The sequence below is a fragment of the Pelodiscus sinensis genome, chromosome 1 (genome assembly GCF_049634645.1).
Source record: "Pelodiscus sinensis isolate JC-2024 chromosome 1, ASM4963464v1, whole genome shotgun sequence".
NCBI classification, from domain to species: domain Eukaryota; kingdom Metazoa; phylum Chordata; order Testudines; family Trionychidae; genus Pelodiscus; species Pelodiscus sinensis.
Genome location: NC_134711.1, coordinates 126,054,946 through 126,067,917, shown reverse-complemented (window position 1 = coordinate 126,067,917; position 12,972 = coordinate 126,054,946). Strand labels below are relative to the sequence as shown.

Here is a 12,972-nt window from a genome sequence, read left to right as displayed (position 1 = left end):
AGATGGTCTGGGGCACAATCCAATGCTCTGGGGGGTCTCTAAACTCCACTGCTAGAAACTGGAAGTAGACAATGGAAAATCAATAGTCTTGTTCTGTTCATTCTTTCTGAGGCATCTGGCACTGACCACTGTTGAAAAACAGGGTCCTGGGCTAAATGGACTGTGGTCTGACCCAGTGTGGGCATTCTAATGTATCCAAAGTGGTCTGTAGACCATGCCAGTGAGATTTCTGTCTGCCATTAAGCCACCATTTTAAACACATTGACAAAGTAATTAAGCCTTTTTTGGCTGGGCCTCTAAGGTCAGGTTCTGGTTTCATAAGTCAAGGCACAAGTGGATACATGGCATCTCCACAAAATAACAGTGAGATCTACAGCTCCATTTATGACAATTACATCTGGTACAAATCTAGACTCCCAAGCAGCAGCAGCATGAACTTTCCCAATGCAGCTCACATTGACATTCATAACACAGCTTCTGGTTCACAAAGGCCTGTGCACCTATGCAATAGCGATCTCTGCCGCGTACGTACTCCTGTTCTCCTAAAGGAAGGCAAACTCGAGGCATGAGAGCCCCATCATGGGCCCTTGCACAATTTGGAAATCCCATTCTCTCAAAGCCAGCAACAAATTCAGAAATGTCTTGTGAGAAAGCACACGCCTGATTGCCTCAGAAACTTCCACCACCACTTTACCAAGAGTCAATTTTACAACACCAAACCAGTTGACTTTGGACCTTTTAGAGTCAAGAGTAACCAGCCTCCCAATGGTTATACCAATCCCTTTCTGGGTCAGTATAGCTGCCTTCACGAGTGGGTACTGACACCAGAAGGTCAGGGCAAGCTGCTTGCAGAGTTCCAGAAATGGACTTTTCTTCATGTGGAATTTCTACACCTGCTGCTGGTCATCCCAGGTCTGCAGGATGATGTGGTCCAACCAGTCCGGTTATGACCCTGCTTTAGAAGTACCAGTCTATGAAAGAGGCATCAGCAGATATACCTAAAGTCGCAAGCAGCATCAGCCTGTGCAATTATTCCATATCCGTATTGTCCTCATTAGCTCCAATAGGTCAGTAAACACTGCCAGAAACACCGGCCAGCGCCTCACAGAAGCTCCTTCCATTTCCTGAAATAGGAGTGAAAGCTTAAGCAAGAGAAGTTCTTCCAAAAGGTGCCCTCCTGTGTTTCTGGCTGGAGGCGCACCGACCAAAATGATGATTCAGCGGGATGTGTTGGTGGCCTGTTCAAACTTCCTGGGACATGCAGGGGTGGACAGTCCAGCTTTCCCACAGTGAACAGAAACAAAGGGCTAGAGGGGGCCTATTCTAGAAAGGCACTGGGAAGTCTGGGATGTGGTAGTTGGATGTGGTCCCTCAAAATGCAGAATAGCAGATAGAAGCCTGGGCTCACGTCCAGTTTCAAAAAAATCTTAACCTAGTGTAGACACTTAACCCCGGGGTTCTCAATCACAGGGTCTGTGGACTCAAGTTCCACTAACCACAGGCTTACATTACAGCGTAGACATATCAGGGCAGTGGAATTTGAGCTAGCACATGCTGGTTTTGTTAACTAAGGGTACGTCTACACAGCAGCGTTGTTTCAGAATAACTGAAGTTATTCCAAAATAACATAGTGCACGTTTACACTACATGCCTTACATTTCTAAATAATGTCAAGCTGGGGGACTTCTTATTCCAACTCCTATAACCCTCATTTTACGAGGAGTAAGGGAAGTGGAAGGAAGAGTGTTCTTCCGTTGACTTCCTGCAGCATAGACAGCGCGAAAAAGCCGAAATAAGCTATTTCCACTTAAGCTACGCAATTGACATAGCTGAAGTTGCATAGCTTAATTCGAGTTTTGCCCTGCTGTGTAGACGTACCCTTAGGGCTTGAACGTCTACAGTCATTTGTAATCCCAGGTTAGGAATTGTTGAACCCTGGGTCCCAACCTTGGGCTCCAGCATCTATACTCCATTATGTAGGCCAAGTCCAACCACCCTTATCCCAGACATTCTAGCGCCATCCCAATGTGCCCACTCTAGCTCTTTGCTCACGGAGCTGGGTGGGAAAACCTGACTGTCCACAGAACAAAGTTGTCCTATGGGATGATGGAAATCTTTTGAAGGACATCCACAGCATGGGTCCAGTGAGGCTTCCTCTGCTCTGCAAAGTGATAGGGCTTGAATCCTTGGCTCAGACTTAGACCCTCCACCTGAGAGGGGGGTTAGGAGTGTCCTGGAATCCCAGGTCTGATCCCTGTGTTAGTGCAATTTGTGTGTAGATTGAAGGGGGATTAGGCTTGAGACTGAGTTTCTCCCCTGGGCTTACTCTGCAATGTAGCAATATCGTAAGACACTAAGATTCTCTACCAGTGATGTAGTTTGAAACAGCTGTTCATCATGCAATTAAATGTCCATGTTTCTGAATGACAACCCAATGACAAGCAGTTCTCTTACCTGGCTTAAAACCATAATTGATTGGAAGCTGTCCAAGATTTTCTTGAGGAAGAAATCAGTCTTGTAAAGAAGTCAGTCTCGTCACCAGTAACACAGCTGCTAGCAAAATGTAAGGAACACCTGCACAGCACTAACATTGAAAATCTACAGTGTTTAATAACTAGACCAAGAACTAACAACCAACAATAAAAAGTTTATCGATTAAGAAGTAGTGCTGGCAGTAACAAACTTTATACACATGGTAAAAAAAAACTCCAAAAAATGATACGATATCAAATGCCAGAAGAATTAAATGAAGAGGAAAAGACCCCAGTCAAAAGGTGTGGGAAGGGGAACAGAGATACACACAAATTACAACGAATAAATCTGACCCATCAACATTTCCAGGAAAATATCATAGCAAAGTACAGTTTATGTTAGTCTAAATATTAATGTTCACATTTCTACTCTTTAAGCCTGCAGACCAAGTGAATTTGTATGTAATGCTCACTCATACATGTACATGTGCACATTAACATGTACCATATATGTATATAGCTACATAGTTACAAACATATAGCAGAAAGGTAAGTAGATAAACACGTGTACATACACATTATACATTGTCAGTGGAACTCTTGCCATTGCCTTTAATGGGCTTTGGATCAGGCCCATTATGCTCCCATGTAATGTAGTTTTATGAAACTTGGGAGGATTTGGATTTCAGATAAGCAGTTAAATACGATGCTTTGCAAAGGCCAAGTGGATGATGGGGCAGCAGCAGTCCTATTAGGTACCAGTGTACATGAACACATACACCATCCATGCACACAGACAAAACTTTACCCACCAGCTAAAAGAAATATTTTCAAAAACCTGCTCTAGTGGGAGGAGAGGGGAAAGAGAGGAAGCAAGAGACACAGACAGACAGAAAGAAAATGCACAATTATTCTCATACAATTTTTTCTTCAGTTTTTGCATTGATTAAAATCCAGGAATTGAGGATTACACAGGACTAAGGTCTAAAATTTGCTTATTTCAGTTCTGGATTAAACAAAACAAATACACACACACACAATTCCAAAAAAGCACTAATGAGCCAATGGAACAATTACAGTGTTTTCAGTGAAGTGTCTCAAAACTCACCAGAACTAAGAAATTGATAAATTTGTAAATGACAAAATAATAGAACAGCCAATTTCCAATTGATAATACTTATTAGTTATTTGAGCTAGCATCCAATTTGCACTAGGCACTTCCCAAACACTTAATAATGATGCTCTCTGTATGATAGGCGTAGTTGCGAACATTTACAATTCAGCCCTGGTTATATTGGCACATGTAGGACCAAATGATACAAGCAGGATGCTAAAGTAGCGAGTACGTGGGTTGATTTACCTGTTGTTTTTTTCAGGGATAACCACAATCAGTGATTAGCCCTACAGATTCCTAATGGAAAACCAATTTCACTTGTTTCTATTCATTGACTAGTTAGACCAAAGATGTTGGGATGGCAGTTCAAACTTGACCAGGAGCAGGGCAAGGGGGAGAAATACAGAGGAATTATCCAAGTTGAACCTCCAAACATTTGGAGGTTCAATTATCTCTGTCCAATACATACAGCAATTTAATTTGCTCTTAAGCAGCAGGGGACTGTATGGAATGGAGATGACTATCTGAATTGATTTAGAGCTAATTTGTTTCGGAAGCCTGTGAAATTGCTTTGAGTTCAACGCCTGCAGTCATTTCTGTGGGATGACATTAAATGATTAAGTCTTACATGAACTCTCCAATAGGTTCACTGTATGCTCACTACTGACCAGCATAACTCCAGCCATATCAGGATTCTTTGTTTTCAGACAAAGTAGAGGTAATGGTAGTGACACTGAGGTCATCTATATCTCCAGAGAAGTCCAATCAAAGCAGGGTTCCTCTTTTGATTTAATGTTAGACGTCCAATGACAGAGATGCTGGTAGGTTAAGTTACTGAGACATTGGCACAGGGTGAGTGGAGAGAAATTACCAGGTACAGTTACATACAATTAACTGCGTTATTAAATGGCAGCGCAGCCTTGCATAGGTCACACTTTTATTTGCGCATACAACAGAACCCCAATTCACTGGACTGTTCTTTCCACACATTGAGCTCTCTCTCCCTTGGCCTTTCTGTATGGAAGCCTTACTTGGTCTTATGTTCAGAGACAATAGCTTCCTCCTTTTCATGCAAACAAATCTAACTTCCTTCTCACACCAAGATAGTCAGGATCCCATGTGTTCATCCTACTACATGTACATGAGCTGAACTTCACCTTCAGAGCAATCTCAACAGTAGACCCATATGGAGGATGACAGGCATGTCTGGCAGGAGTAGGGGAGAGAGAAGAGAGAGACCCGAATAAAGTAACCTACCTACATTTTTTGTTTGGTCTATTAATCCAGAGGCAGGTATGAAACATTAGACGAAATAAAGAATCAGCACAGTGTTCTGCACTTGCATTCACAGATTTCTTTTACAAAAATAACTATCACGATCCTCATTTTACAGATGGAAAAACTGAGTCACCGAGAATGAAGAAGCTTGCCCAAGTCACCCAGTGAATCACTGGTAGAACTAGAAATACAGCTAAATTTTCCTGACACTTTTTCACTGACCTAGCCACCAGACCACAATTCCCTCTCACCACATGATCAAAACAGTCTCTCCTCAAAATGTCAAAACACACTCCAGGCCCATCAGCACATTTTATCATAATACAAGCCAGCACAGTAACATCTCCTAAAAAGCTTTCTGTCTAGTCAATTATCATAGGGGCACAACATCCGTATCTACTGGTAGGTTTCTGCAAGCTGATTCACCCTTTCACAGGTTTCCTATTCACTGAACTTAATCTAGTTTAAAGGGTTCAACTTCAATTCTGATTGCATCTGTCTGAGACCATTACCAGCACAAATTATATCCCCACAGCACTAGGGAATCCTGGAATACCAGAGCTGAAGAGTTCCACTGTGAGGTTTATAGCAGACCTGGGCAAAATTCAGCCCACCAAGCCACTGGATTCAGCCCACGGAGTCAGCAGGGAGCCCCAGGCAAGGGCTCAGCCCCGCATGCCACTCAGAAACACGGCTGCTGGAGCCCGTTTCTGTTTCAAAACTGGAACAGGGGGTGGGGGGAAGCTTCAGGAGCTGCCAACATAATCCCATTGACCAGGTTCTGGCCAGAAACTGGCCAATGGGAGCTGCCTGTTTAAACAACAGGCAGCCAAGAAGAATCACACCCCCTTTCCTTGGCTCAGTTATTCACACAAGCACATGGCCGGTCAGGCAGGCAGGCAGGGAAACATTTTAAGCTCTGCAGGCAGGTTTGGCTGCTAACTGGTATATCTCCTGGCCAGAGCTTGCCCCTGGTACCCCAGCTCCTGCCTTCCCCAACCCTCTGCCCCCCCATCAACATACCCAAACCTTCTGCCCCCCTCTTGCACCCATACCTCCTCCCAGATTTGGCACCCCAATCTCCTGCCCCAGAACACAATCCCCTCCTACCCTAGGTCACATCTCAAACCCCTGCATTCCAGTCCCCTGCCCTAGGTCATAACCATCTCCTTCATCCACACACCCTCCCAGACTCAATTCTTCCTCCTGCACCCTAATCCCTTACCCCAACCTCCCTTCTGCACCCAACCTCCATCCCAGACCTCGCATTTCCTCCATTACTATCATGGAAGAGTGCGGCCCCCGGCCACTTACCAAATTCTTGGAGTAGCCCCCCCATCAAAAATTATTGCCCACACCTGGTTTATAGTCAGGGTGAAGACAGGCTGCTGTTCTTTTTTTCTCACTGCTCCTGAACTGTGTTGTCATCTCCAGTCTTCCTTTACATGGCCCTTAGAACAAGCAAGATGGGAAGCAGCAGGAACTCACATAGGAAGCCCAACAACCCACTGGCAGGCCCAGCTGCACTAGAACACACACATCCCTTAAGTATCTATTGATTTATGGTGTATGGTGGGGTAAAAGAAGGCTCCTCTACGGAGCCACTGCTGCCAATTTCTCAGGGCACAATGAAGGTGCTGCAAGTCCCTCTCACCACTGTAGCTAATGAGACACAGAAGATACTGTGGTGGGCAGTGAAGACAGAGCCAGAGAAATGCTGTAGGAGAAGCATCACAGGGGTGCAATGGTAAATCAGTCAAAGCTTTTAACCATGGCCAGAAAAGGAGTCACTGCAAGAAGCCGGGGCATAGTAAGAGGGAAGCAGAATGGGTGACTGTTCAGGAGGGAAAAGAGATGATAATTCTGCTGTGGGTGAGGACAGAGTCTGACAAGGAGAGTTTGCCTCGGGGCCTATGTGAGCATTGTGCTTCTCACATTCAGTGAATTGAGAGAGCCTCACATAAAGATGATCAAATAGCTGTGTCCAGCCAGCTATGTTACCACAAATCTATCTGACACATCTACCTTTGAATCATAAATCAATACACCATTCATCCAATATAACAAATAATAAGAACTTAAGCAAAAGAAGCTGCCACAGGATCAGAGGGAAGGTCCTCTCGTGGTCTGGTAAATGGTTAAAAGATAGGAAACAAAGGGGAGGTACAAATGGTGAGCTGAGAAATTACTTTCGAAATCCCCATTTTGGGCACCAAATTTTAAAAACAGCAGCTAAAAGATCCACATGCGAAAATATGCATGTAATTGCACTGCAATGCATGCACGCACTGTACAGATCACAACCTTTGCACATAGTAGGGTTGCCAAGCGTCCGATTTTTGACAGGAACACTACTAAATGGGCTCTTAGAAGTCCGATTGGCACGGTGCTGGCAAGCTCTCTGCCCATCTCCATGTGGCTCCCAGAAGAGGCAACATATCCCTTGGCCAGTAAGGGAAAAGATGGCTGGGGGAGGGGAGGTCTCCACATGCTGTCACTGCCCTGAGTGCCGGCTCCGCAGCTCCCACTAGTCAGAAACCACAGCCACGTCACCTTGCTTCTGCCAAGGAGCTAGAGGACATGCTGGCCACTTCCAGGAGCTGACTGAGGTAAGCACCGCTTGGAGCTCAGACCAAACCTACTCCTGCACCCTAACCGCACCCCAACCCTGAGCCCCCTCCTGCACCCAAAACCCCTCATCCTTAGCCCCAAATCCGTAGCCAAAGCCCACACCCTCTCCTGTACCCCAAACCCCTCATTGCTGGCCACACCACAGCTGGAGCCCTCTCTTGTGTGCTAACTCCGTCTCCCAGCCCTGTGTCTGCTCCTGCATCCAAACTTCCTCCAGGAGCCCACAGCTCACACTCCCTTCCACACCCCAACCCCTTGGCCCAGTCAAGGGTCCCCTTCTAGCCCCCAAACCCTTCATGCTCAGCCCCACCTCAGAACCTGCACACCCAGCTCAGAACCCATACCTTGTTCTCACACCCCAAGCCCCTCAGCCCCAGCCCAGAGTCCTCTCCTTCACCCCAAGCCTCTACCTCAGTCCAGTGAAAATAAACAAATGAAGATGGGGGAGACTGAGCAACAGAAGAAGGAGGAATGCAGTGGTTGGGAACAGGAACTTTGGGACAGGGCAAGGCAGTGGTGGTGTCTGGGGGCAGGGCAAGGATGTTCAGTTTTATGTGATTAGAAAGTTGGCAACCCTAGCATGCACAAGTGTGCATTTAGAAAAAAAGAGTCTAAATTATCATGCTGAGAATAAATTATTTACCTTTGAAATCCCCATTCAAAATGCGCTTTTTCATATAGACAAGAATGAAACCTGAAACAGCATTTTAGCAAAATTCAAACCTTTCTGTCCGAGTTCAGTATGTAGCACTTTAAAAACAAAGAATGAATCTGAACTTTTAAGTGGCCTCATTTTACCTGGGTAGTATTTTAAATGCCACCACACTGATGCCTTGTGCCAGTACAGATTTTCTGTACTGTGTATGTATTCTGTCACTTGCCAGGTGAGATGTTCTCAAGTGGCTCTGCATTCACTCCTGCCAGAAAATTATAGAAAAAAATATTGATAGCTTGTCATGAGACCCAGTTCCCTATATACTTTTACATCTCTCCTTCTCTTTATTCCTTCTCTTTATTCCCTATGTTAAAAAAGAGTTATGGACTACACAGGAAATTATCACAAAATCATGCAGTCAGGGCCAAGTCAGAACAACCGGTAAATCTGAATGTGTGCCCTGTTACACACTGCCTATAGCTTGCAATCCTGTTCTTATTTCAGAGACCCCATACACACCATTAAACCCAAAAGGTTAACTTTACAGCTAGGCAAAGACACAAAGCCTGCTCACAAGATTATATGTCTGACCAACAGGTTCAGATACGCATTAAAGCATTGCAATTCAAAGTAACAGTATGTTGTTATAGTATATATTCCAGTTGGGAAAAAAATGCCTCTAAGTATGGATTACCCTACATACACAGCTCTAGCGATCTTAGCTGCATTACAGTACCAATACCTGTGATAGCAGTCTAACCCACCAACAGAACAGACATGTTTCTCTCTCTCTCTCTGCATCTGATCCCAGACCCCAGACTAAGTAGATGTGTCATAGTTTACTGGCTTTACATATTCTGTTAAATTTGCTCCATCACTAAATATCCATGATCATTTTTGGTCAATAAGGGAAATTATGACCACTTGCTTTATTGTTAGATAAAATTGGATTGCTTACTGAAATAGAAAATATTTTCAAGGACAGCTTTTTCCCTTTATTTTATTAAAATGTATTCATAAACAGAATCAAGCAGTGATTCTTGTTTGAAATTATCTGCACTGCCATTTGCAAATTCACTTTTTCAGCTTGGTTTTTGTTGAAGGTTTACATTTTAAGAACATTTCCAAAATCTCTTACTGGAAAAGTCTGCTTGAAAACTGAATATTGAACATTTCCAAAAAAGTATATATAACTTAATCTGTTTTGACCTTCACTATAAGATTAATGTGACTAATATTAACTTTAACTGACAAAATACCTGTAACTATTATTTAAAGTCCTAACAGGAGGGTTTATATTTTTGTCAAAAAAATATTTAGGCAAGCTTGATTTTAAAGAAAAATCACATTAATTAATTTCCTGGCTATTCTTAGCTTTCTTACCCCGACAACATTATTTGATCTCAGTATTATTTTCTGTCGCACCAAACATTCATGGAGAACAAATGCATCATATTAACAAATGTAACTAAATTCTATCAAAATGTATAATATAAACATTCCAAAATATACAGATAATTTGGGATTAAATTGCCCTTAACTAAAGGAATAAGGGCAACCTAACATTTATCCACGTACTAAACTCGATCTGCAAAGTTGTCTACTGTAACTTTGATCACATATTGTCAACACTTCAAAATTTCCCTTCCTTAAATAGGACAAGTGAACTTTCATTTTTTTTAAGTTTACTGTTCTGTTCATAACTTATTAAAGACTTTGAAATATGTTCTATAACTAGTTGCTGTAACACTATATCTTTCTGGATAACAAACACAATGAAGTAAAATATTTTATATGAACCCATATTTGATCTTTTTAATCTAGTAGTTATCGCTATTACCAATTAAGCTGCTATCTCTATAAATGAAATTCTGTGAGGCTGTATTGGCCATTTTGCACATAAATACCCTGGAAGATACACTTGAATCAACTAATATTTGTACACGCACAGACCTTTTGTCAAACATATTATGCACTTAAGATGAATTCAGTATAAATCGCCATCCTAGCCACACAATTAAATACTATAAGCTCGCTTAACCCTCAGCTCAGACTTTTCTAATCTCCAAAAGAAAGCAAAGCCAGATGGCTGAGAACAACTGCTAAGAGCCACATAGGGCCACAGAAAAATACCTGAAGTTCTTAAATATAGTGAAAAATACCTTCTGTTTCAAATTATTGGTATGCCCATATAAAGCAAGATGCATCTTTTACAGAGCAAGTGCATCCCACATTATAAGTTAGTCTGCCTGGTACTAAATTCAAAAGTGCATTTTCCTGTTAAGAGTACAGATGACTAAGATGTTATAAGTTTAACACAATTCTCGATGTGACAATTAAAATGATCATCTGTAGAAACAACGTACCACCTGTTCACCAAGGCCAACACAGAGATGGTACACAGGTATGTGACAGTGCAAACTGTATTCTAATCATTACAGTCACAGCTTCTTCAGATGGATACCCTTTGAGCCAGACCAAAGGGGCAGCACAAATGGCTGACAGATGGGGGATCTCATATTACATAGGTATCAGGTTTGGCCCCTTGTTGCCAGGCTATGAATGGTGAAAGAGGAGCCACTGACCTCATTTTCTAGGGAACTGCTCAAAAGCAGGACTGACAGGGCCTTAAAAGGGAACAATGCCCAACACTCTTTAGCTAAAAGGACACAGCATATGAAGATGGTTTGTAGGAGAAGAGACTCCAAAAGATACCACTTACAAAACATAACAGTGATGAAGCACAGCTTCAACCTATCTAGTCTGGCACCCTCAGGATCTGACTGGTGCCCAACCAGAGAATTTGCTGAACTACAAGTGATTAATATTGTCTAGCAGCATGACCAACACTTCTGCTGCTTTATTGGGCTCTTAGGAGACATTTAGGGGTAAATTAAAGCTAAATAGCAGCACAGAACACTGAAAGCCAGGTCTGGTGGCTATAAAACTTTATGGGACTATGGGAAACTTAGCCACAGAAGTGGACATCCGGCTAACTCAAATCGTGCCGGACTACGGAAGTTGCTGGACCAGACAGTGCTGGACTAGAGAAGTTCAACCAGTACCACTGAGATCTAAATAATCCCTATCTACTGCATTTTGTTGACAATGCTCTGTATGCTGTCAAATCAAACAGGTTTTCTGCACTGCAGAACCACAACAGGATGCCTTACAAATTCATATTTTGTAGTACTCATTAATAAGAGAATTCAACAGACAGAAGGTTAGACTGGCACCTGATTGCAGGCTCCCTGAAACATAACTTGTCAGTTTCAATTTAGAGTTCTCCAAACAAACTCATGAAATAGTGTCTCTTCCATTTGCAAGAAGAGAGGATATTGACTTACGGCATTCACCTTCCATCTCTGGAGACGTGGATTCACATTGTAGGTTAAGTCACAAGTTCAGACTGGTGTGGTACTCTAAAATGAGCCCTTTGAGAAAAACATTCCATGTCACAAAGCCATCACAATAGTCTTGAACAAGTTAGCAGCCACTGCTCATGAGAAACCCAGAACTTTGTAGGTTTGGACTGAGGAATATAGGCAGAGCTGTGTGGGGACATACAACTGCAGCAGCAGAGCCTGACATAGCTCCAAAATTAAATGTACTGGCAGAGACGAAGAGGCATGATTTTTGAACTGTAATAGAAGGGTGTGCTTTAGGGAAGGACAGAGATGCATTAACGAATCTGGGAGGAGAGGCTTGAAATACCAAGGGGATTTCAGGGAAGAATTGTGGGGCATTGGCAGAGCTGTGGGGGAGCCCAAGACTGGAATAACAGGGTTAGTTGAAGATCAGTGTTAAGAAACACTAGCAAAGCTTTGATGGCATCCAAGAAACATAACATGGTAGGTCAGATCAAGACCAATGTTCAAAGTCAAAATCGGGCAGACTGCAAAGCACCTGGCCACAGCCTACTTCATTCTAACTGACCCAGACTGTTACAAAATAAACACAACTTTCATCTGAGAGCAGCAAAAGTACAAAAGGATGAAACATTCTGGTTAAAAATAATCGTTCCACAGTAGCATTCAACGGTACTGCAGCCCACTGACCATAATGGGCGGATGCACAGGAGTCATCGCATTTCAGTTTAACACAATAGATGATTTTGTAAAAGAGCAGGAACTTTCGAACCTCAACACAAATGGAACCAACTCCTTATTGCAAACAACTTGGAAAACCTGCTAGTTTGTTTTCAGCAATTCTCCAAATTCTCAAAGATTCATTATTCTATGCCAATGATTACATTCTGTGTAAGAGCATCTGAGAACAACTGACAGGACTTACCATGATGAATAGAGAGACAACGATTAATAAATAAATAAAATAAAAACATGATATAAATCAAGAAAGAAACATTTTCAGGCAAGAGTTCAGGTGAGACAGAGAGAGAAAGAGATGCAGAGATACAGGAAGGGTGCACAGTAAATCTTGGCCCTGGTAATATAAGACTGCATAGAGAGACAGAGAAGAGTCCAGCATTGGATGAGAAGAGGAATCAGGCATTGGAACAGAGAGAGAAGGTCTGAGAAGGTATGAAATAGGGTGGAGTGAGTTCACAAAGGGACCACACAAACAGGGTCACTGGGAAGTTAGGGGGGAATAATAAGGAGCTCAAATAAAAGAATACAACAAGAGAGATTTAAGACTTAACTATGGACAACCTAGAAAAATGTCACTTGGGGAGGAGACAAAAAAGGGATTCATACCATTTATACATGGAGTTTGGAGGGATAGCTAAGGATTGATCACATAGAATAAGAGCAATAAGACCAAGAGTAATGAATTCATAGACCTTAAAGTCAAAAGGGACCATT

General features: G+C 42.7%; 1 protein-coding gene and 1 long non-coding RNA gene across 4 annotated transcripts in view; both read right to left on the bottom strand.

Annotated features, from left to right (window-relative positions):
- Positions 1 to 12,972, bottom strand: part of TSPAN9 (tetraspanin 9) — a 271,410-nt gene that overhangs the window by 128,355 nt on the left and 130,083 nt on the right. The gene's annotated exons all lie outside the window — the stretch shown is intronic.
- On the bottom strand, positions 32 to 11,486 carry LOC142818747 (uncharacterized). Its single transcript, XR_012896397.1, has 2 exons — positions 8,293 to 11,486; positions 32 to 8,188 (listed from the first exon to the last, which is right to left on the bottom strand). It is a non-coding gene; the product is annotated as an uncharacterized LOC142818747 (long non-coding RNA).